Source organism: Galeopterus variegatus, unplaced genomic scaffold (genome assembly GCF_000696425.1).
Source record: "Galeopterus variegatus unplaced genomic scaffold, G_variegatus-3.0.2 Scaffold1335, whole genome shotgun sequence".
In the NCBI taxonomy this organism is placed as follows: Eukaryota; Metazoa; Chordata; class Mammalia; order Dermoptera; family Cynocephalidae; genus Galeopterus; species Galeopterus variegatus.
In genome coordinates, this window is record NW_007727446.1 from 30292 (window position 1) to 35833 (window position 5542).

Sequence of the window (5542 nt, forward strand, 5' to 3'; positions counted from 1 at the left end):
CACCAGGGTACTCAGAATGAGCCCTAAAAAGGAGAGGAAGGGGGACACACCAAACAGTGACTGAGTTTTAAACCTGAATGACTGATAAATCAGTAACTTGACATAACTTCCTATAAGCAACTACATAAAGATTTTTGAATCAGATAGAATCGAGGCTCAAAACTGTATAAAATAAATAAAGAGAAATGTCAACATATTTCTGTCTGTGATCTAGTAAATGTGTGTCCCATACAAGGACATAAAGTCAAATGAGAAACAACAAAGGTAATAGCTAGTTATCTTGCCTATTACTGGATTTGTTTGACATCCTTTGGCATTAGCTCAAAAAGCAGACCTGATAGAAATGCACCCTATCATCGGGACATTTCTGGAGTAAAGATAAATTAGATTGTCATGCCCAATTGGACCTTCACTACTATGTTTATGCCAGAAGAGGGATAACACTGCATCTGCTTCTATGGCACATTTCCTTCTACTTTCTCACGGAAGAAGGCAGTTGGACATTTGTTATGCACAGAGTTGTAGTTGGAGATACTGAGACACAGAACTGCTACGGGATCCTCTCCTAAACCATAAATATGTAACCCTAGAACCTCTACAGCTAACTGAGTGGTTTATCTTCTCAAGCTATGCTTTCCATTTGATTATCCTCCAGCTAAAAATGATTCTTGTGCCTGCATGATGTATCAGGCTAATAGCGAACTTCTATTGGGAATTGTCCAAAGATTCATAGAAAACCACCCTAGACTTATATTCAAGGGAGAGAGCTAGTCCTAGGAAGGTACTGGGACCAGAAATCTTACCTTTGGTAACTTTCCACCTCCACCTCAGCTTACAAAGGAAGAAATATCTTTATTTGGAATGGCTTTTATAATCATTGAGGGAAATTACTGGTCTGGTCTCTCTAGGCTTGGGAAAATTTGTCAGTTGATTTTCTAGGCACATATTGAGCTGTCTTCACTATGTGCAAAAGATTGTTTAATGTAATTTTTAAAAATAGAAACAATACTTTGTTGAGAATATTTCAGCCTACAATATTGAATGATAACTATGTATATTTCACTGAGCAATTAACTAAGTTGCATTATAAATTACATACTACAGATAGCATGAAGAATTTGGCTGCTCTCAGATTTTCATCCCTCTACACCAAAAATTAAAACTTTTAATGTGATGAGGCTGAGGGGGACATCTCTGTCATCACTGTAGCCATATTCTCTTATTTTCCTGATCAGTGTCTCAGGTTAATGACTTCATATATATAATGTTTATACCAATTGCAGAAATTATGAGGCTTTCATTCCACAACAGTTCAAAATCCACATTTCAGTACAGTTGTATTTGTATAATTCTAACTGATATTATTGATACTTGTTAAGTAGGTATCTTTCATTGTTGGAGATTTCTTTCTTTCAGCATGCTCTCACAGAAATGATTGCTGTAGCTGCTAATGGTCTCAAGAAGGGAAACTCTATGGGGGTCCTGTGCCCTTGTGGCTCTCTGGGATCTATCTTATTATCTATGTTCTGTTGCTGGTGCTTACTTCAGCGATGGGCACCATTACCCACCCCATTAAATTATGTTCAAACTGAAACTTAGAAGTCATTCCTGGATGCTTCCCTCTCCCTTACCCAATTGATTTCTGAGTCTTGTTGATTCCGCTTCCTAAAAATTTCCTACACCCATCTCATGTTTTCTACTGGATGCTTCCCTCTCCCTTACCCAATTGATTTCTGAGTCTTGTTGATTCCGCTTCCTAAATATTTCCTACACCCATCTCATGTTTTCTCTTACCCTAATTCAGGTTCTCATCAATGATCAATTGGAATTTTGTAATATTATTTTGATTAATTCTGAATGTCACCAGTGTGACCTTTTTAACAAGCAAAACTAATAGTGTTATTCCTCTTGTCTTAGTCCGTTGGCGCTGCTACAACAAAATACCTGAGACTGAGTAATTTATCTTTAAATCTGGGAAGTCCAAGATAAAGGCACTGTCAGTTTCAGTGTCTGGCTAAGTCTTGATCCTCACAGATGGTGCCATCTAGGTATTCTCATATGGCAGAAGGGCCAAAAACAAAAGGGGAAGAACACTGTGACCTCACAAGGCAGAAGGGCAGAAGAGAGAAAACCCACTCCCTCAAGCCCTTTTATAAGGGCCCTAGTCCGTTAGACTTAATCACTTCCCAAAAGGCACCACCTCTAATACCACCACAAGGGAGATTAAGTTCCAACATGAATTTTGGAAGGAATGCACACTCAAACCATAGTACCTTTTCTCTGAATAATTTATGGTTTCCCTTTACCTCTTTGTTCACATTATGTCCTTCCTGCCCTTTAGACCCTAACCACCCTAAATTTCTTGACAGCCCCATGCTCTAGTATATGTTCTTGGCTTTGATTGATGTGTTTATTGCATGCATGTAATTCACAGCTATAATTTATACACTTGGAAAATTCTTACACGTGATTTAGATCTTAATTCAATTTACCTCTTCTGGGAAGCATTCCCTAACTCCTCTAGGTGAACTAAGTTGGTTCTTTTTATATGCTACCAGTACTACTCCCATCAAAGCAATCATCATATTTATTAAGGATTTTTTTTTTAATCTTCTAGCAATATCCCCAGTTTTCATATGAGAAAATTGGCAATTGAACAGATTGGACATACATATAACTTACCCAAGTCCACTTAGTATGGTAATAGTAGAGCAAAATTGGAATTCAGATGGACTGATTTCAAAAATCAGGGGTTTAACCCACTAGTAATGCCAAAGGGCTTTCATTCATTATGGAAGTGATGGTTAGCAAATGCCATTTGGTCTGTTCTGGTAATAGTAGAGCAAAATTGGAATTCAGATGGACTGATTTCAAAAATCAGGGGTTTAACCACTAGTAATGCCAAAGGGCTTTCATTCATTATGGAAGTGATGGTTAGCAAATGCCATTTGGTCTGTTCTGTTAGGGCAAGTAGGCTAAATTGTTTTTCTGGGCTTGTCAATAAGAAATAAGATTTTGGATTGAAAAAGTCTTTCTACTAGGCTGATATTATTTATCTATTTAAGGGCATTTCACAAGTTTTCCCTAATAACTCATCTTTCTGACTAAAAAATCTTGTGCTTTTTCTGTCTGACCATTGGATGTCCTGTATATTCAGACTATATTAACCACCTCAAAACTCTTCTCTCTCCTGAACAGCCCATCCCTCTTCCCCTAACTCAAGCACTATGCTGAGCTTCATTTCTACCAACCTTACTCCAACTATGCTGCCAATTAATTGTAAAAAGGATTTAAGTGAACCTAAAATGTCAATTAGCTACAGTTCATATTATAATAGAAAACTCTTGAAAATAAAAACCTTTGAGTTCCCAAAGTATAGATCTCTTGTGGAATGGCAGGTTGTGGATTCTGAGAAGAACAACTGTCTAGAACTTGTCTCAGATCACAAAGATTAGATAAATTATTCCTTAAACAAAGCTGGTCTTGCTTAGAAATTACCTTTTAACCCTCACTACCAAGATACAACTGAAAACATAAGATTTTCTTCCAATATTTTATTCCTCTCAAATATAGCTCAGTGGCATACGAATGGTTCCCATTCTGAAGTTTGCTAGTAAGTTACTTCTACTTCAGAGTCAAGAGTAAACAAAAAATAGACTTGCTGCTGATCCAAACTACCGAATAGGAGTTAAATGCAATTCACAACTCTTTTTCCTTCACTTCATTTTACTTCATTGATTTAAAATTATCCACCATGATCTTGTCCTCCATTTAGTTTACAGAACTAATGAAAAATTAATCATGTGCTGCCTTCTTGCATTCCTGTTAAGTTCAATACCATACAAATCAACCAGTAATTTACAAACCCCAAACTGAACACAATGTTTCATCAGTCTTTTTACTGACTGGCAAGAACCACTTCATTTGCCCATTAAACAGATGTAAAATACTACTTAGAAATTTAGTTCTATGAAAAAGAACACAGGAGTGTTGTGACATATCAAAAATAATAATAAATAAAAAATGAAAAGAGACACATAGCATGACTTCTTCCCAAACTTCTTCCCATGAAGAATAAATAAGAACTTGCAGCAAAAGTTAAACATTCTAGAGTTGTAGAATGTTTCCCTATCCATCCATGGTTTGTGAGAGCACCATTCAAAGTCAACAGTAATGATATTCTAATAATTGTTAATAATTCACTTGGGAAAATGTTAAGTACTAACCCGATTTAAAATGTAAATTAGAAAATCTAAGCATAAGTCATGGTTGTTGGGTCACATGGAACTTAGGAGCATTGTTGTGTTTGTTTTTAAAATGGAGCTAAGAATATGAAGATGAGTGGGACAGGATGCAGAGAGAACAAGCATGCAGTTACAAAAGCAAGCCCCTTCTCCCATGGGCTATTTGAAATTGGTTGAAATGTTCTGTGTCACGTTTGCTCTACCCATTAAGCTGAAACATTAACTTCTCTCTGGGAGATCAGAGGATGGAACCAATGTGGCTATATTTCATGATGCATGCATTCATCTCAGATATGAGATGTTGTAAGAGAAAAGAATGGCATTTCCCTTCAAGTGGATGATAAGATTGAGAAATCAGATTGCTGCTGAAAGACTAGAATTAACGGCATCAGGAGACTACATACTACTACTTTATTTTCATCCAACTACTCCTTTTTACTCAAGAACACACCACAATTTTATGTCTTTTATAATTGTGCTTTTTCCCCTCTCTAGGATGAGATACTCTTGCCATCTTCTCTAATTGATTAATCCTCTTATGGTGATCCTTCAAAATTCTGCTTAAAAATTACATCTGCAAAAACTTCTGCTAATGCACTCTTGTTACATAGTGCATGTTGTTTCCTTTATATAATAAAGTGTAAGGATTTTTAGAATTATTGCTCTGTTGTTTTTTTCATCTTCATATATGAAGATTGTGCTCTATAAATATTTATCTAATGCATGCATTCTAAAAGCTTCAACATATTTTTGTTTCATTCAAAGTTAGTTTTACCACTTCTATCAAAATGTTTAACAAGTTACCTGTGTGTGACTTTGACCTAAGTTATCTGAACAAGTTCTCTTGAAGTTAATATTCTATACTCATTTAAGTGCTGCTTAACCTAACGTATCATTTTCTATTTTTTCTTTTACTTTATTTAGTTTAAGTTTAATTATGCTATCAAAGGCCCTGCTCAATTCAAACAGCCTGCTCATTTTTGGATCATTCCTCTAGCTATAATGTTGTTGAACTAGCCTTTATTGCATAGAAATGAAGGTGTGTGCATTTTCTTTTGTTGTTATTGCTGTTGTTTTTTGTCATTAGTCATGGCTAACACAGTTCCTGACCTTTTAAAAGCTATACGGCCTTTATTGCATAGAAATGAAGGTGTGTGCATTTTCTTTTGTTGTTATTGCTGTTGTTTTTGTCATTAGTCATGGCTAACACAGTTCCTGACCTTTTAAAAGCTATACATATTTTTATTTTGCAATTTACAAGCTATACTGTTGAAGTTTAACCTTGACTCCTATGTGCA